The sequence below is a fragment of the Betta splendens genome, chromosome 9, assembly GCF_900634795.4.
Source record: "Betta splendens chromosome 9, fBetSpl5.4, whole genome shotgun sequence".
In the NCBI taxonomy this organism is placed as follows: domain Eukaryota; kingdom Metazoa; phylum Chordata; class Actinopteri; order Anabantiformes; family Osphronemidae; genus Betta; species Betta splendens.
Window position 1 is genome coordinate 14,504,722 of NC_040889.2, and position 18,510 is coordinate 14,523,231.

The window sequence follows — 18,510 nt, forward strand, 5'->3', positions numbered from 1 at the left end:
CTGCTGATACCTATTTACAGCTTTTGATAGATTGCACATTATTTAGAAGCATTTTCAAGTATACCTTATGTAAAGTGAGGTGCATGTTGAGTTGTAAAAACACCTTTAAACTTTGCCCATTAAGGTGCTGTGTCTTAGATGGTCAAAGTGCCTGTCTAGTAAACAGGAGATCCTGTGTTCAAATCCCAGCAGCGCCTGCTGATACCTTTTTACAGCTTTTGATTGATTGCACATTATTTAGAAGCATTTTCAAGTACACCTTATGTAAAGTGAGGTGCATGTTGAGCTGTAAAAACAACAACAACTTTAAATTTTACCCGAATAAGGTGATGTTGCTTAGCTGGTCAAAGTGCCTGTCTTGTAAACAGGAGATCATGCGTTCAACTCACCGCAGTGCCAGGTGATACCTAATTACAGATTTGGATAGATTGTAGGTTATTGAGATCCATTTTCACGTACACCTTATGTAAAGTGAGGTGCATGTTGAGCTGTAAAAACAACAACAACTTTAAATTTTACCCGAATAAGGTGATGTTGCTTAGCTGGTCAAAGTGCCTGTCTTGTAAACAGGAGATCATGTGTTCAACTCACAGCAGTGCCAGGTGATACCTAATTACAGATTTGGAGAGACTGTAGGTTATTGAGATCCATTTTCACGTACACCTTATGTAAAGTGAGCTGTGGAAACAACTTTAGATATTGCACAAAAAAGGCGCTGTGGCTTAGCTGGTCAAAGTGCCTGTCTTGTAAACAGGAGATCCTGAGTTTAAATCCCAGCAGTGCCTGCTGATACCAAATTACAGATTTAGATAAATTGCACATTATTTAGAAGCATTTTCAAGCACACCTTATGTAAAGTGAGGTGCATGTTGAGTTGTAAAAACACCTTTAAACTTTGCCCATTAAGGTGCTGTGCCTTAGATGGTCAAAGTGCCTGTCTAGTAAACAGGAGATCCTGTGTTCAAATCCCAGCAGCGCCTGCTGATACCTTTTTACAGCTTTTGATTGATTGCACATTATTTAGAAGCATTGTCAAGTACACCTTATGTAAAGTGAGGTGCATGTTGAGCTGTAAAAACAACAACAACTTTAAATTTTACCCGAATAAGGTGATGTTGCTTAGCTGGTCAAAGTGCCTGTCTTGTAAACAGCAGATCATGCGTTCAACTCACAGCAGTGCCAGGTGATACCTAATTACAGATTTAGATAGATTGCACATTATTTAGAAGCATTTTCAAGTACACCTTATGTAAAGTGAGGTGCATATTGAGTTGTAAAAACACCTTTAAATTTTGCCCATTAAGGTGCTGTGGCTTAGATGGTCAAAGTGCCTGGCTTCTAAACAAGAGATCCTGGGTTGAAATCCCAGCAGTGTCTTTTGATAGTTGCTTACATTTGTATATAGATTTTCACGTACACCTTATGTAAAGTGAGGTGGAGAAACAATAATAGATTGCATGTTATTTAGAAATATTTTCAACTACATCTTATGTAAAGTGAGGTGCATGGTGAGCTGTGGAAACAATTTTAGATTTCGCGCAAAAAAGGCACTGTGGCTTAGCTGGTCAAAGTGCCTGTCTAGTAAACAGGAGATCCTGGGTTGAAATCCCAGCAGCGCCTGCTGATACCTATTTACGGCTTTTGATAGATTGCACATTATTTAGAAGCATTTTCAAGTACACCTTATGTAAAGTGAGGTGCATGTTGAGCTGTAAAAACAGCAACAACTTTAAATTTTACCCGAATAAGGTGATGTTGCTTAGCTGGTCAAGGTGCCTGTCTTGAAAACAGGAGATCTTGGGTTCAAATCCCAGCAGTGCCTGGTGATACCTATTTACATCTGTAGGTAAATTGCAGGTTATTTAGAACCATTTTCACGTCCACCTTATGTAAAGTTAGGTGTAGAAACAACTATAAATATTGAAATTACAAGGCGCTGTGGCTTAGCTGGTCAAAGTGCCTGTCTTGTAAACAGGAGATCATGCGTTCAACTCACAGCAGTGCCAGGTGATACCTTATTACAGATTTGGATAGATTGTAGGTTATTGAGATCCATTTTCACGTACACCGTATGTAAAGTGAGCTGTGGAAACAACTTTAGATTTTGCACAAAAAAGGCGCTGTGGCTTAGCTGGTCAAAGTGCCTGTCTTGTAAACAGGAGATCCTGGGTTCAAATCCCAGCAGTGCCTGCTGATACAAAATTACAGTTTTAGATAAATTGCACATTATTTAGAAGCATTTTCAAGTACACCTTATGTAAAGTGAGGTGCATGTTGAGTTGTAAAAACACCTTTAAATTTTGCCCATTAAGGTGCTGTGGCTTAGATGGTCAAAGTGCCTGGCTTCTAAACAAGAGATCCTGGGTTCAAATCCCAGCAGTGTCTTTTAAAAGTTGCTTACATTTGTATATAGATTTTCACGTACACCTTATGTAAAGTGAGGTGGAGAAACAATAATAGATTGCATGTTATTTAGAAATATTTTCAACTACATCTTATGTAAAGTGAGATGCATGGTGAGCTGTGGAAACAACTTTAGATTTTGTGCTAAAAAGGCGCTGTAGCTTAGCTGGTCAAAGTGCCTGTCTAGTAAACAGGAGATCCTGGGTTCAAATCCCAGCAGCGCCTGCTGATACCTATTTCCAGCTTTTGATAGAATGCACATTATTTAGAAGCATTTTCAAGTACACCTTATGTAAAGTGAGGTGCATGTTGAGCTGTAAAAACAACAACAACTTTAAATTTTACCCGAATAAGGTGATGTTGCTTAGCTGGTCAAAGTGCCTGTCTTGTAAACAGGAGATCATGCGTTCAACTCACAGCAGTGCCAGGTGATACCTTATTACAGATTTGGATAGATTGTAGGTTATTGAGATCCATTTTCACGTACACCGTATGTAAAGTGAGCTGTGGAAACAACTTTAGATTTTGCACAAAAAAGGCGCTGTGGCTTAGCTGGTCAAAGTGCCTGTCTTGTAAACAGGAGATCCTGGGTTCAAATCCCAGCAGTGCCTGCTGATACAAAATTACAGATTTAGATAAATTGCACATTATTTAGAAGCATTTTCAAGTACACCTTATGTAAAGTGAGGTGCATGTTGAGTTGTAAAAACACCTTTAAATTTTGCCCATTAAGGTGCTATGGCTTAGATGGTCACCTTTTGTAAAGTGAGGTGTATTAACAACTTTAAATATTGCAGGAACAAGGCCCTGTGGGTTAGCTGGTCAAAGTGCCTGTCTTGTAAACAGGAGATCCTGGGTTCAAATCCCATCAGTGCCTGGTGATACCTATTTACATCTGTAGGTAAATTGCAGGTTGTTAAGAACCATTTTCACGAACACCTTATGTAAAGTTAGGTGTAGAAACAACTTTAAATGTCGCAATGACAAGGCGCTGTGGCTTAGCTGGTCAAAGTGCCTGTCTAGTAAACAGGAGATCCTGGGTTCAAATCCCAGCAGTGCCTGCTGATACCTATTTACAGATGTAAATCGATTGCATATTATTTAGAAACCTTTTCAACTACATCTTATGTAAAGTGAGGTGCATAGTGAGCTGTGGAAACAACTTTAGATTTTGTGCAAAAAAGGCACTGTGGCTCAGCTGGTCAAAGTGCGTGTTTTGTAAACAGGAGATCCTGAGTTCAAACCGCAGCATTGCCTGCTGATACCTATTTACCGATTTAGATAGATTGCAGAATATTTAGAAGCATTTTCAAGTACACCTTATGTAAAGTGAGGTGCATATTGAGTTGTAAAAACACCTTTAAATTTTGCCCATTAGGTGCTGTGGCTTAGATGGTCAAAGTGCCTGGCTTCTAAACAAGAGATCCTGGGTTGAAATCCCAGCAGTGTCTTTTGATATTTGCTTACATTTGTATATAGATTTTCACAAACACCTTATGTAAAGTGAGATGGAGAAACAATAATAGATTGCATGTTATTTAGAAATATTTTCAACTACATCTTATGTAAAGTGAGGTGCATGGTGAGCTGTGGAAACAACTTTAAATTTCGCGCAAAAAAGGCACTGTGGCTCAGCTGGTCAAAGTGCCTGTCTAGTACCCAGGAGATCCTGGGTTGAAATACCAGCAGCGCCTGCTGATACCTATTTACAGCTTTTGATAGATTTCACATTATTTAGAAGCATTTTCAAGTACACCTTATGTAAAGTGAGGTGCATGTTGAGCTGTAAAAACAACAACAACTTTAAATTTTTCCCGAATAAGGTGATGTTGCTTAGCTGGTCAAAGTGCCTGTCTTGTAAACAGGAGATCATGCGTTCATCTCACAGCAGTGCCAGGTGATACCTAATTACAGATTTAGATAGATTGCACATTATTTAGAAGCATTTTCAAGTACACCTTATGTAAAGTGAGGTGCATATTGAGTTGTAAAAACACCTTTAAATGTTGCCCATTAAGGTGCTGTGGCTTAGATGGTCAAAGTCCCTGGCTTCTAAACAAGAGATCCTGGGTTCAAATCCCAGCAGTGTCTTTTGATAGTTGCTTACATTTGTATATAGATTTTCACGTACACCTTATGTAAAGTGAGGTGGAGAAACAATAATAGATTGCATGTTATTTAGAAATATTTTCAACTACATCTTATGTAAAGTGAGATGCATGGTGAGCTTCGGAAACAACTTTAGATTTCGTGCAAAAAAGGCACTGTGGCTTAGCTGGTCAAAGTGCCTATCTAGTAAACAGGAGATCCTGGGTTGAAATCCCAGCAGCGCCTGCTGATACCTATTTACAGCTTTTGATAGATTGCACATTATTTAGAAGCATTTTCAAGTACACCTTATGTAAAGTGAGGTGCATATTGAGCTGTAAAAACAACAACAACTTTAAATTTTACCCGAATAAGGTGATGTTGCTTAGCTGGTCAAAGTGCCTGTCTTGTAAACAGGAGATCATGCGTTCAACTCACAGCAGTGCCAGGTGATACCTAATTACAGATTTAGAAAGATTGCACATTATTTAGAAGCATTTTCAAGTACACCTTATGTAAAGTGAGGTGCATATTGAGTTGTAAAAACACCTTTAAATTTTGCCCATTAAGGTGCTGTGGCTTAGATGGTCAAAGTGCCTGGCTTCTAAACAAGAGATCTTGGGTTCAAATCCCAGCAGTGTCTTTTGATAGTTGCTTACATTTGTATATAGATTTTCACAAACACCTTATGTAAAGTGAGATGGAGAAACAATAATAGATTGCATGTTATTTAGAAATATTTTCAACTACATCTTATGTAAAGTGAGGTGCATGGTGAGCTGTGGAAACAACTTTAAATTTCGCGCAAAAAAGGCACTGTGGCTTAGCTGGTCAAAGTGCCTGTCTAGTAAACAGGAGATCCTGGGTTGAAATACCAGCAGCGCCTGCTGATACCTATTTACAGCTTTTGATAGATTTCACATTATTTAGAAGCATTTTCAAGTACACCTTATGTAAAGTGAGGTGCATGTTGAGCTGTAAAAACAACAACAACTTTAAATTTTTCCCGAATAAGGTGATGTTGCTTAGCTGGTCAAAGTGCCTGTCTTGTAAACAGGAGATCATGCGTTCATCTCACAGCAGTGCCTGCTGATACCAAATTACAGATTTAGACAAATTGCACATTATTTAGAAGCATTTTCAAGCACACCTTATGTAAAGTGAGGTGCATGTTGAGTTGTAAAAACACCTTTAAATGTTGCCCATTAAGGTGCTGTGGCTTAGATGGTCAAAGTCCCTGGCTTCTAAACAAGAGATCCTGGGTTCAAATCCCAGCACAGTCTTTTGATAGTTGCTTACATTTGTATATAGATTTTCACGTACACCTTATGTAAAGTGAGGTGGAGAAACAATAATAGATTGCATGTTATTTAGAAATATTTTCAACTACATCTTATGTAAAGTGAGGTGCATGGTGAGCTGTGGAAACAACTTTAGATTTTGTGCTAAAAAGGCGCTGTGGCTTAGCTGGTCAAAGTGCCTGTCTAGAAAACAGGAGATCCTGGGTTCAAATCCCAGCAGCGCCTGCTGATACCTATTTACAGCTTTTGATAGATTGCACATTATTTAGAAGCATTTTCAAGTACACCTTATGTAAAGTGAGGTGCATATTGAGCTGTAAAAACAACAACAACTTTAAATTTTACCCGAATAAGGTGATGTTGCTTAGCTGGTCAAAGTGCCTGTCTTGTAAACAGGAGATCATGCGTTCAACTCACAGCAGTGCCAGGTGATACCTAATTACAGATTTAGAAAGATTGCACATTATTTAGAAGCATTTTCAAGTACACCTTATGTAAAGTGAGGTGCATATTGAGTTGTAAAAACACCTTTAAATTTTGCCCATTAAGGTGCTGTGGCTTAGATGGTCAAAGTGCCTGGCTTCTAAACAAGAAATCTTGGGTTCAAATCCCAGCAGTGTCTTTTGATAGTTGCTTACATTTGTATATAGATTTTCACGTACACCTTATGTAAAGTGAGGTGGAGAAACAATAATAGATTGCATGTTATTTAGAAATATTTTCAACTACATCTTATGTAAAGTGAGGTGCATGGTGAGCTGTGGAAACAACTTTAGATTTTGTGCTAAAAATGCGCTGTGGCTTAGCTGGTCAAAGTGCCTGTCTAGAAAACAGGAGATCCTGGGTTCAAATCCCAGCAGCGCCTGCTGATACCTATTTCCAGCTTTTGATAGAATGCACATTATTTAGAAGCATTTTCAAGTACACCTTATGTAAAGTGAGGTGCATGTTGAGCTGTAAAAACAACAACAACTTTAAATTTTACCCGAATAAGGTGATGTTGCTTAGCTGGTCAAAGTGCCTGTCTTGTAAACAGGAGATCATGCGTTCAACTCACAGCAGTGCCAGGTGATACCTTATTACAGATTTGGATAGATTGTAGGTTATTGAGATCCATTTTCACGTACACCGTATGTAAAGTGAGCTGTGGAAACAACTTTAGATTTTGCACAAAAAAGGCGCTGTGGCTTAGCTGGTCAAAGTGCCTGTCTTGTAAACAGGAGATCCTGGGTTCAAATCCCAGCAGTGCCTGCTGATACAAAATTACAGATTTAGATAAATTGCACATTATTTAGAAGCATTTTCAAGTACACCTTATGTAAAGTGAGGTGCATGTTGAGTTGTAAAAACACCTTTAAATTTTGCCCATTAAGGTGCTGTGGCTTAGATGGTCACCTTTTGTAAAGTGAGGTGTATTAACAACTTTAAATATTGCAGGAACAAGGCCCTGTGGGTTAGCTGGTCAAAGTGCCTGTCTTGTAAACAGGAGATCCTGGGTTCAAATCCCATCAGTGCCTGGTGATACCTATTTACATCTGTAGGTAAATTGCAGGTTGTTAAGAACCATTTTCACGAACACCTTATGTAAAGTTAGGTGTAGAAACAACTTTAAATGTCGCAATAACAAGGCGCTGTGGCTTAGCTGGTCAAAGTGCCTGTCTAGTAAACAGGAGATCCTGGGTTCAAATCCCAGCAGTGCCTGCTGATACCTATTTACAGATGTAAATCGATTGCATATTATTTAGAAACCTTTTCAACTACATCTTATGTAAAGTGAGGTGCATAGTGAGCTGTGGAAACAACTTTAGATTTGGTGCAAAAAAGGCACTGTGGCTCAGCTGGTCAAAGTGCGTGTTTTGTAAACAGGAGATCCTGAGTTCAAATCGCAGCATTGCCTGCTGATACCTATTTACCGATTTAGATAGATTGCAGAATATTTAGAAGCATTTTCAAGTACACCTTATGTAAAGTGAGGTGCATATTGAGTTGTAAAAACACCTTTAAATTTTGCCCATTAAGGTGCTGTGGCTTAGATGGTCAAAGTGCCTGGCTTCTAAACAAGAGATCCTGGGTTGAAATCCCAGCAGTGTCTTTTGATATTTGCTTACATTTGTATATAGATTTTCACAAACACCTTATGTAAAGTGAGATGGAGAAACAATTATAGATTGCATGTTATTTAGAAATATTTTCAACTACATCTTATGTAAAGTGAGGTGCATGGTGAGCTGTGGAAACAACTTTAAATTTCGCGCAAAAAAGGCACTGTGGCTTAGCTGGTCAAAGTGCCTGTCTAGTAAACAGGAGATCCTGGGTTGAAATACCAGCAGCGCCTGCTGATACCTATTTACAGCTTTTGATAGATTTCACATTATTTAGAAGCATTTTCAAGTACACCTTATGTAAAGTGAGGTGCATGTTGAGCTGTAAAAACAACAACAACTTTAAATTTTTCCCGAATTAGGTGATGTTGCTTAGCTGGTCAAAGTGCCTGTCTTGTAAACAGGAGATCATGCGTTCATCTCACAGCAGTGCCAGGTGATACCTAATTACAGATTTAGATAGATTGCACATTATTTAGAAGCATTTTCAAGTACACCTTATGTAAAGTGAGGTGCATATTGAGTTGTAAAAACACCTTTAAATGTTGCCCATTAAGGTGCTGTGGCTTAGATGGTCAAAGTCCCTGGCTTCTAAACAAGAGATCCTGGGTTCAAATCCCAGCAGTGTCTTTTGATAGTTGCTTACATTTGTATATAGATTTTCACGTACACCTTATGTAAAGTGAGGTGGAGAAACAATAATAGATTGCATGTTATTTAGAAATATTTTCAACTACATCTTATGTAAAGTGAGATGCATGGTGAGCTTCGGAAACAACTTTAGATTTCGTGCAAAAAAGGCACTGTGGCTTAGCTGGTCAAAGTGCCTATCTAGTAAACAGGAGATCCTGGGTTGAAATCCCAGCAGCGCCTGCTGATACCTATTTACAGCTTTTGATAGATTGCACATTATTTAGAAGCATTTTCAAGTACACCTTATGTAAAGTGAGGTGCATATTGAGCTGTAAAAACAACAACAACTTTAAATTTTACCCGAATAAGGTGATGTTGCTTAGCTGGTCAAAGTGCCTGTCTTGTAAACAGGAGATCATGCGTTCAACTCACAGCAGTGCCAGGTGATACCTAATTACAGATTTAGAAAGATTGCACATTATTTAGAAGCATTTTCAAGTACACCTTATGTAAAGTGAGGTGCATATTGAGTTGTAAAAACACCTTTAAATTTTGCTCATTAAGGTGCTGTGGCTTAGATGGTCAAAGTGCCTGGCTTCTAAACAAGAGATCTTGGGTTCAAATCCCAGCAGTGTCTTTTGATAGTTGCTTACATTTGTATATAGATTTTCACGTACACCTTATGTAAAGTGAGGTGGAGAAACAATAATAGATTGCATGTTATTTAGAAATATTTTCAACTACATCTTATGTAAAGTGAGGTGCATGGTGAGCTGTGGAAACAACTTTAGATTTTGTGCTAAAAAGGCGCTGTGGCTTAGCTGGTCAAAGTGCCTGTCTAGAAAACAGGAGATCCTGGGTTCAAATCCCAGCAGCGCCTGCTGATACCTATTTCCAGCTTTTGATAGAATGCACATTATTTAGAAGCATTTTCAAGTACACCTTATGTAAAGTGAGGTGCATGTTGAGCTGTAAAAACAACAACAACTTTAAATTTTACCCGAATAAGGTGATGTTGCTTAGCTGGTCAAAGTGCCTGTCTTGTAAACAGGAGATCATGCGTTCATCTCACAGCAGTGCCAGGTGATACCTAATTACAGATTTAGATAGATTGCACATTATTTAGAAGCATATTCAAGTACACCTTATGTAAAGTGAGGTGCATATTGAGTTGTAAAAACACCTTTAAATGTTGCCCATTAAGGTGCTGTGGCTTAGATGGTCAAAGTCCCTGGCTTCTAAACAAGAGATCCTGGGTTCAAATCCCAGCAGTGTCTTTTGATAGTTGCTTACATTTGTATATAGATTTTCACGTACACCTTATGTAAAGTGAGGTGGAGAAACAAAAATAGATTGCATGTTATTTAGAAATATTTTCAACTACATCTTATGTAAAGTGAGGTGCATGGTGAGCTGTGGAAACAACTTTAGATTTTGTGCTAAAAAGGCGCTGTGGCTTAGCTGGTCAAAGTGCCTGTCTAGAAAACAGGAGATCCTGGGTTCAAATCCCAGCAGCGCCTGCTGATACCTATTTCCAGCTTTTGATAGAATGCACATTATTTAGAAGCATTTTCAAGTACACCTTATGTAAAGTGAGGTGCATGTTGAGCTGTAAAAACAACAACAACTTTAAATTTTACCCGAATAAGGTGATGTTGCTTAGCTGGTCAAAGTGCCTGTCTTGTAAACAGGAGATCATGCGTTCAACTCACAGCAGTGCCAGGTGATACCTTATTACAGATTTGGATAGATTGTAGGTTATTGAGATCCATTTTCACGTACACCGTATGTAAAGTGAGCTGTGGAAACAACTTTAGATTTTGCACAAAAAAGGCGCTGTGGCTTAGCTGGTCAAAGTGCCTGTCTTGTAAACAGGAGATCCTGGGTTCAAATCCCAGCAGTGCCTGCTGATACAAAATTACAGATTTAGATAAATTGCACATTATTTAGAAGCATTTTCAAGTACACCTTATGTAAAGTGAGGTGCATGTTGAGTTGTAAAAACACCTTTAAATTTTGCCCATTAAGGTGCTGTGGCTTAGATGGTCACCTTTTGTAAAGTGAGGTGTATTAACAACTTTAAATATTGCAGGAACAAGGCCCTGTGGGTTAGCTGGTCAAAGTGCCTGTCTTGTAAACAGGAGATCCTGGGTTCAAATCCCATCAGTGCCTGGTGATACCTATTTACATCTGTAGGTAAATTGCAGGTTGTTAAGAACCATTTTCACGAACACCTTATGTAAAGTTAGGTGTAGAAACAACTTTAAATGTCGCAATTACAAGGCGCTGTGGCTTAGCTGGTCAAAGTGCCTGTCTAGTAAACAGGAGATCCTGGGTTCAAATCCCAGCAGTGCCTGCTGATACCTATTTACAGATGTAAATCGATTGCATATTATTTAGAAACCTTTTCAACTACATCTTATGTAAAGTGAGGTGCATAGTGAGCTGTGGAAACAACTTTAGATTTGGTGCAAAAAAGGCACTGTGGCTCAGCTGGTCAAAGTGCGTGTTTTGTAAACAGGAGATCCTGAGTTCAAATCGCAGCATTGCCTGCTGATACCTATTTACCGATTTAGATAGATTGCAGAATATTTAGAAGCATTTTCAAGTACACCTTATGTAAAGTGAGGTGCATATTGAGTTGTAAAAACACCTTTAAATTTTGCCCATTAAGGTGCTGTGGCTTAGATGGTCAAAGTGCCTGGCTTCTAAACAAGAGATCCTGGGTTGAAATCCCAGCAGTGTCTTTAGATATTTGCTTACATTTGTATATAGATTTTCACAAACACCTTATGTAAAGTGAGATGGAGAAACAATAATAGATTGCATGTTATTTAGAAATATTTTCAACTACATCTTATGTAAAGTGAGGTGCATGGTGAGCTGTGGAAACAACTTTAAATTTCGCGCAAAAAAGGCACTGTGGCTTAGCTGGTCAAAGTGCCTGTCTAGTAAACAGGAGATCCTGGGTTGAAATACCAGCAGCGCCTGCTGATACCTATTTACAGCTTTTGATAGATTTCACATTATTTAGAAGCATTTTCAAGTACACCTTATGTAAAGTGAGGTGCATGTTGAGCTGTAAAAACAACAACAACTTTAAATTTTTCTCGAATAAGGTGATGTTGCTTAGCTGGTCAAAGTGCCTGTCTTGTAAACAGGAGATCATGCGTTCAACTCACAGCAGTGCCAGGTGATACCTAATTACAGATTTGGATAGATTGTAGGTTATTGAGATCCATTTTCACGTACACCTTATGTAAAGTGAGGTGCATGTTGAGCTGTAAAAACAACAACAACTTTAAATTTTACCCGAATAAGGTGATGTTGCTTAGCTGGTCAAAGTGCCTGTCTTGTAAACAGGAGATCATGTGTTCAACTCACAGCAGTGCCAGGTGATACCTAATTACAGATTTGGAGAGACTGTAGGTTATTGAGATCCATTTTCACGTACACCTTATGTAAAGTGAGCTGTGGAAACAACTTTAGATATTGCACAAAAAAGGCGCTGTGGCTTAGCTGGTCAAAGTGCCTGTCTTGTAAACAGGAGATCCTGAGTTTAAATCCCAGCAGTGCCTGCTGATACCAAATTACAGATTTAGATAAATTGCACATTATTTAGAAGCATTTTCAAGCACACCTTATGTAAAGTGAGGTGCATGTTGAGTTGTAAAAACACCTTTAAATTTTGCCCATTAAGGTGCTGTGGCTTAGATGGTCAAAGTGCCTGGCTTCTAAACAAGAGATCCTGGGTTCAAATCCCAGCAGTGTCTTTTGATAGTTGCTTACATTTGTATATAGATTTTCACGAACACCTTATGTAAAGTGAGGTGGAGAAACAATAATAGATTGCATGTTATTTAGAAATATTTTCAACTACATCTTATGTAAAGTGAGGTGCATGGTGAGCTGTGGAAACAACTTTAAATTTCGCGCAAAAAAGGCACTGTGGCTTAGCTGGTCAAAGTGCCTGTCTAGTAAACAGGAGATCCTGGGTTGAAATACCAGCAGCGCCTGCTGATACCTATTTACAGCTTTTGATAGATTGCACATTATTTAGAAGCATTTTCAAGCACACCTTATGTAAAGTGAGGTGCATGTTGAGTTGTAAAAACACCTTTAAATTTTGCCCATTAAGGTGCTGTGCCTTAGATGGTCAAAGTGCCTGTGTAGTAAACAGGAGATCCTGGGTTCAAATCCCAGCAGCGCCTGCTGATACCTTTTTACAGCTTTTGATAGATTGCACATTATTTAGAAGCATTTTCAAGTACACCTTATGTAAAGTGAGGTGCATGTTGAGCTGTAAAAACAACAACAACTTTAAATTTTACCCGAATAAGGTGATGTTGCTTAGCTGGTCAAAGTGCCTGTCTTGTAAACAGGAGATCATGCGTTCAACTCACAGCAGTACCAGGTGATACCTAATTACAGATTTGAATAGATTGTAGGTTATTGAGATCCATTGTCACGTACACCTTATGTAAAGTGAGGTGCATGTTGAGCTGTAAAAACAACAACAACTTTAAATTTTACCCGAATAAGGTGATGTTGCTTAGCTGGTCAAAGTGCCTGTCTTGTAAACAGGAGATCATGCGTTCAACTCACAGCAGTGCCAGGTGATACCTAATTACAGATTTGGATAGATTGTAGGTTATTGAGATCCATTTTCACGTACACCTTATGTAAAGTGAGGTGCATGTTGAGCTGTAAAAACAACAACAACTTTAAATTTTACCCGAATAAGGTGATGTTGCTTAGCTGGTCAAAGTGCCTGTCTTGTAAACAGCAGATCATGCGTTCAACTCACAGCAGTGCCAGGTGATACCTAATTACAGATTTAGATAGATTGCACATTATTTAGAAGCATTTTCAATTACACCTTATGTAAAGTGAGGTGCATATTGAGTTGTAAAAACACCTTTAAATTTTGCCCATTAAGGTGCTGTGGCTTAGATGGTCAAAGTGCCTGGCTTCTAAACAAGAGATCCTGGGTTGAAATCCCAGCAGTGTCTTTTGATAGTTGCTTACATTTGTATATAGATTTTCACGAACACCTTATGTAAAGTGAGGTGGAGAAACAATAATAGATTGCATGTTATTTAGAAATATTTTCAACTACATCTTATGTAAAGTGAGGTGCATGGTGAGCTGTGGAAACAACTTTAGATTTCGCGCAAAAAAGGCACTGTGGCTTAGCTGGTCAAAGTGCCTGTCTAGTAAACAGGAGATCCTGGGTTGAAATACCAGCAGCGCCTGCTGATACCTATTTACAGCTTTTGATAGATTGCACATTATTTAGAAGCATTTTCAAGTACACCTTATGTAAAGTGAGGTGCATGCTGAGCTGTAAAAACAACAACAACTTTAAATTTTACCCGAATAAGGTGATGTTGCTTAGCTGGTCAAAGTGCCTGTCTTGTAAACAGGAGATCATGCGTTCAACTCACAGCAGTGCCAGGTGCTACCTAATTACAGATTTGGATAGATTGTAGGTTATTGAGATCCATTTTCACGTACACCTTATGTAAAGTGAGGTGCATGTTGAGCTGTAAAAACAACAACAACTTTAAATTTTACCCGAATAAGGTGATGTTGCTTAGCTGGTCAAAGTGCCTGTCTTGTAAACAGGAGATCATGTGTTCAACTCACAGCAGTGCCAGGTGATACCTAATTACAGATTTGGATAGATTGTAGGTTATTGAGATCCATTTTCACGTACACCTTATGTAAAGTGAGGTGCATGTTGAGCTGTAAAAACAACAACAACTTTAAATTTTACCCGAATAAGGTGATGTTGCTTAGCTGGTCAAAGTGCCTGTCTTGTAAACAGGAGATCATGTGTTCAACTCACAGCAGTGCCAGGTGATACCTAATTACAGATTTGGAGAGACTGTAGGTTATTGAGATCCATTTTCACGTACACCTTATGTAAAGTGAGCTGTGGAAACAACTTTAGATATTGCAAAAAAAAGGCGCTGTGGCTTAGCTGGTCAAAGTGCCTGTCTTGTAAACAGGAGATCCTGGGTTCAAATCCCAGCAGTGCCTGCTGATACCAAATTACAGATTTAGATAAATTGCACATTATTTAGAAGCATTTTCAAGCACACCTTATGTAAAGTGAGGTGCATGTTGAGTTGTAAAAACACCTTTAAATTTTGCCCATTAAGGTGCTGTGGCTTAGATGGTCAAAGTGCCTGGCTTCTAAACAAGAGATCCTGGGTTCAAATCCCAGCAGTGTCTTTTGATAGTTGCTTACATTTGTATATAGATTTTCACGAACACCTTATGTAAAGTGAGGTGGAGAAACAATAATAGATTGCATGTTATTTAGAAATATTTTCAACTACATCTTATGTAAAGTGAGGTGCATGGTGAGCTGTGGAAACAACTTTAAATTTCGCGCAAAAAAGGCACTGTGGCTTAGCTGCTCAAAGTGCCTGTCTAGTAAACAGGAGATCCTGGGTTGAAATACCAGCAGCGCCTGCTGATACCTATTTACAGCTTTTGATAGATTGCACATTATTTAGAAGCATTTTCAAGTATACCTTATGTAAAGTGAGGTGCATGTTGAGTTGTAAAAACACCTTTAAACTTTGCCCATTAAGGTGCTGTGCCTTAGATGGTCAAAGTGCCTGTCTAGTAAACAGGAGATCCTGTGTTCAAATCCCAGCAGCGCCTGCTGATACCTTTTTACAGCTTTTGATTGATTGCACATTATTTAGAAGCATTTTCAAGTACACCTTATGTAAAGTGAGGTGCATGTTGAGCTGTAAAAACAACAACAACTTTAAATTTTACCCGAATAAGGTGATGTTGCTTAGCTGGTCAAAGTGCCTGTCTTGTAAACAGGAGATCATGCGTTCAACTCACAGCAGTGCCAGGTGATACCTAATTACAGATTTGGATAGATTGTAGGTTATTGAGATCCATTTTCACGTACACCTTATGTAAAGTGAGGTGCATGTTGAGCTGTAAAAACAACAACAACTTTAAATTTTACCCGAATAAGGTGATGTTGCTTAGCTGGTCAAAGTGCCTGTCTTGTAAACAGGAGATCATGTGTTCAACTCACAGCAGTGCCAGGTGATACCTAATTACAGATTTGGAGAGACTGTAGGTTATTGAGATCCATTTTCACGTACACCTTATGTAAAGTGAGCTGTGGAAACAACTTTAGATATTGCACAAAAAAGGCGCTGTGGCTTAGCTGGTCAAAGTGCCTGTCTTGTAAACAGGAGATCCTGGGTTCAAATCCCAGCAGTGCCTGCTGATACCAAATTACAGATTTAGATAAATTGCACATTATTTAGAAGCATTTTCAAGCACACCTTATGTAAAGTGAGGTGCATGTTGAGTTGTAAAAACACCTTTAAATTTTGCCCATTAAGGTGCTGTGGCTTAGATGGTCAAAGTGCCTGGCTTCTAAACAAGAGATCCTGGGTTCAAATCCCAGCAGTGTCTTTTGATAGTTGCTTACATTTGTATATAGATTTTCACGAACACCTTATGTAAAGTGAGGTGGAGAAACAATAATAGATTGCATGTTATTTAGAAATATTTTCAACTACATCTTATGTAAAGTGAGGTGCATGGTGAGCTGTGGAAACAACTTTAAATTTCGCGCAAAAAAGGCACTGTGGCTTAGCTGCTCAAAGTGCCTGTCTAGTAAACAGGAGATCCTGGGTTGAAATACCAGCAGCGCCTGCTGATACCTATTTACAGCTTTTGATAGATTGCACATTATTTAGAAGCATTTTCAAGTACACCTTATGTAAAGTGAGGTGCATGTTGAGCTGTAAAAACAGCAACAACTTTAAATTTTACCCGAATAAGGTGATGTTGCTTAGCTGGTCAAGGTGCCTGTCTTGAAAACAGGAGATCTTGGGTTCAAATCCCAGCAGTGCCTGGTGATACCTATTTACATCTGTAGGTAAATTGCAGGCTATTTAGAACCATTTTCACGTCCACCTTATGTAAAGTTAGGTGTAGAAACAACTTTAAATATTGAAATTACAAGGTGCTGTGGCTTAGCTGGTCAAAGTGCCTGTCTAGTAAACAGGAGATCCTGGGTTCAAATCCCAGCAGTGCCTGCTGATACCTAGTTATTAGCAGTAGTTATTAGTATATTATTTAGAAACCTTTTCAACTACATCTTATGTAAAGTGAGGTGCATGGTGAGCTGTTGAAACAACTTTAGATTTCGTGCAAAAAAGGCGCTGTGGTTGTCTAGTAAACAGGCGATCCTGGGTTCAAATCCCAGCAGTGCCTGCTGATACCTATTTACAGCTTTTGATAGATTGCACATTATTTAGAAGCATTTTCAAGTACACCTTATGTAAAGTGAGGTGCATATTGAGCTGTAAAAACAACAACAACTTTAAATTTTACCCGAATAAGGTGATGTTGCTTAGCTGGTCAAAGTGCCTGTCTTGTAAACAGGAGATCCTGGGTTCAACTCCCAGCAGTGCCAGGTGATACCTATTTACACATATAGATAGATTGCAGGTTATTTAGAAGCATTTTCACATACACCTTATGTAAAGTGAGGTGTAGGTTCAAATCCCAGCAGTGCCCGCTGATACCAAATTACAGAATTAGATAGATTGCACATTATTTAGGAGCATTTTAACGTACACCTTATGTAAAGTGAGGTGTAGAAACAACTTTAGATTTTGACAAATCAAGGCGCTGTGGGTTACCTGGTCAAGGTGCCTGTCTTGAAAACAGGAGATCTTGGGTTCAAATCCCAGCAGTGCCTGGTGATACCTATTTACATCTGTAGGTAAATTGCAGGTTATTTAGAACCATTTTCACGTCCACCTTATGTAAAGTTAGGTGTAGAAACAACTATAAATATTGAAATTACAAGGCGCTGTGGCTTAGCTGGTCAAAGTGCCTGTCTTGTAAACAGGAGATCATGCGTTCAACTCACAGCAGTGCCAGGTGATACCTTATTACAGATTTGGATAGATTGTAGGTTATTGAGATCCATTTTCACGTACACCGTATGTAAAGTGAGCTGTGGAAACAACTTTAGATTTTGCACAAAAAAGGCGCTGTGGCTTAGCTGGTCAAAGTGCCTGTCTTGTAAACAGGAGATCCTGGGTTCAAATCCCAGCAGTGCCTGCTGATACAAAATTACAGTTTTAGATAAATTGCACATTATTTAGAAGCATTTTCAAGTACACCTTATGTAAAGTGAGGTGCATGTTGAGTTGTAAAAACACCTTTAAATTTTGCCCATTAAGGTGCTGTGGCTTAGATGGTCAAAGTGCCTGGCTTCTAAACAAGAGATCCTGGGTTCAAATCCCAGCAGTGTCTTTTAAAAGTTGCTTACATCTGTATATAGATTTTCACGTACACCTTATGTAAAGTGAGGTGGAGAAACAATAATAGATTGCATGTTATTTAGAAATATTTTCAACTACATCTTATGTAAAGTGAGATGCATGGTGAGCTGTGGAAACAACTTTAGATTTTGTGCTAAAAAGGCGCTGTGGCTTAGCTGGTCAAAGTGCCTGTCTAGTAAACAGGAGATCCTCGGTTCAAATCCCAGCAGCGCCTGCTGATACCTATTTACAGGTTTTGATAGAATGCACATTATTTAGAAGCATTTTCAAGTACACCTTATGTAAAGTGAGGTGCATGTTGAGCTGTAAAAACAACAACAACTTTAAATTTTACCCGAATAAGGTGATGTTGCTTAGCTGGTCAAAGTGCCTGTCTTGTAAACAGGAGATCATGCGTTCAACTCACAGCAGTGCCAGGTGATACCTAATTACAGATTTAGATAGATTGCACATTATTTAGAAGCATTTTCAAGCACACCTTATGTAAAGTGAGGTGCATGTTGAGCTGTAAAAACAACTTTAAATTTTACCAAAATAGGGTGATGTTGCTTAGCTGGTCAAAGTGCCTGTCTTGTAAACAGGAGATCCTGGGTTCAACTCCCAGCAGTGCCAGGTGATACCTATTTACATCTG

General features: G+C 38.8%; 15 non-coding genes across 15 annotated transcripts; all 15 read left to right on the top strand.

Moving 5' to 3' along the window:
• The first annotated feature begins 2,116 nt into the window (after window positions 1-2,116).
• Window positions 2,117-2,190, top strand: trnat-ugu (transfer RNA threonine (anticodon UGU)). Its single transcript has one exon. It is a non-coding gene; the product is annotated as a tRNA-Thr (tRNA).
• Window positions 2,191-2,554: 364 nt separating this feature from the next.
• On the top strand, window positions 2,555-2,628 carry trnat-agu (transfer RNA threonine (anticodon AGU)). The gene has a single exon. It is a non-coding gene; the product is annotated as a tRNA-Thr (tRNA).
• A 312-nt stretch (window positions 2,629-2,940) lies between these two features.
• On the top strand, window positions 2,941-3,014 carry trnat-ugu (transfer RNA threonine (anticodon UGU)). Its single transcript has one exon. It is a non-coding gene; the product is annotated as a tRNA-Thr (tRNA).
• A 376-nt stretch (window positions 3,015-3,390) lies between these two features.
• trnat-agu (transfer RNA threonine (anticodon AGU)) lies at window positions 3,391-3,464 on the top strand. Its single transcript has one exon. It is a non-coding gene; the product is annotated as a tRNA-Thr (tRNA).
• A 2,479-nt stretch (window positions 3,465-5,943) lies between these two features.
• Window positions 5,944-6,017, top strand: trnas-aga (transfer RNA serine (anticodon AGA)). Its single transcript has one exon. It is a non-coding gene; the product is annotated as a tRNA-Ser (tRNA).
• A 566-nt stretch (window positions 6,018-6,583) lies between these two features.
• trnas-aga (transfer RNA serine (anticodon AGA)) lies at window positions 6,584-6,657 on the top strand. The gene has a single exon. It is a non-coding gene; the product is annotated as a tRNA-Ser (tRNA).
• Window positions 6,658-6,969: 312 nt separating this feature from the next.
• On the top strand, window positions 6,970-7,043 carry trnat-ugu (transfer RNA threonine (anticodon UGU)). The gene has a single exon. It is a non-coding gene; the product is annotated as a tRNA-Thr (tRNA).
• A 376-nt stretch (window positions 7,044-7,419) lies between these two features.
• trnat-agu (transfer RNA threonine (anticodon AGU)) lies at window positions 7,420-7,493 on the top strand. Its single transcript has one exon. It is a non-coding gene; the product is annotated as a tRNA-Thr (tRNA).
• A 1,840-nt stretch (window positions 7,494-9,333) lies between these two features.
• Window positions 9,334-9,407, top strand: trnas-aga (transfer RNA serine (anticodon AGA)). The gene has a single exon. It is a non-coding gene; the product is annotated as a tRNA-Ser (tRNA).
• A 566-nt stretch (window positions 9,408-9,973) lies between these two features.
• Window positions 9,974-10,047, top strand: trnas-aga (transfer RNA serine (anticodon AGA)). The gene has a single exon. It is a non-coding gene; the product is annotated as a tRNA-Ser (tRNA).
• Window positions 10,048-10,359: 312 nt separating this feature from the next.
• Window positions 10,360-10,433, top strand: trnat-ugu (transfer RNA threonine (anticodon UGU)). The gene has a single exon. It is a non-coding gene; the product is annotated as a tRNA-Thr (tRNA).
• A 376-nt stretch (window positions 10,434-10,809) lies between these two features.
• Window positions 10,810-10,883, top strand: trnat-agu (transfer RNA threonine (anticodon AGU)). Its single transcript has one exon. It is a non-coding gene; the product is annotated as a tRNA-Thr (tRNA).
• Window positions 10,884-14,498: 3,615 nt separating this feature from the next.
• trnat-ugu (transfer RNA threonine (anticodon UGU)) lies at window positions 14,499-14,572 on the top strand. Its single transcript has one exon. It is a non-coding gene; the product is annotated as a tRNA-Thr (tRNA).
• Window positions 14,573-15,719: 1,147 nt separating this feature from the next.
• On the top strand, window positions 15,720-15,793 carry trnat-ugu (transfer RNA threonine (anticodon UGU)). The gene has a single exon. It is a non-coding gene; the product is annotated as a tRNA-Thr (tRNA).
• A 1,786-nt stretch (window positions 15,794-17,579) lies between these two features.
• Window positions 17,580-17,653, top strand: trnat-ugu (transfer RNA threonine (anticodon UGU)). Its single transcript has one exon. It is a non-coding gene; the product is annotated as a tRNA-Thr (tRNA).
• The last annotated feature ends 857 nt before the right edge of the window (window positions 17,654-18,510 follow it).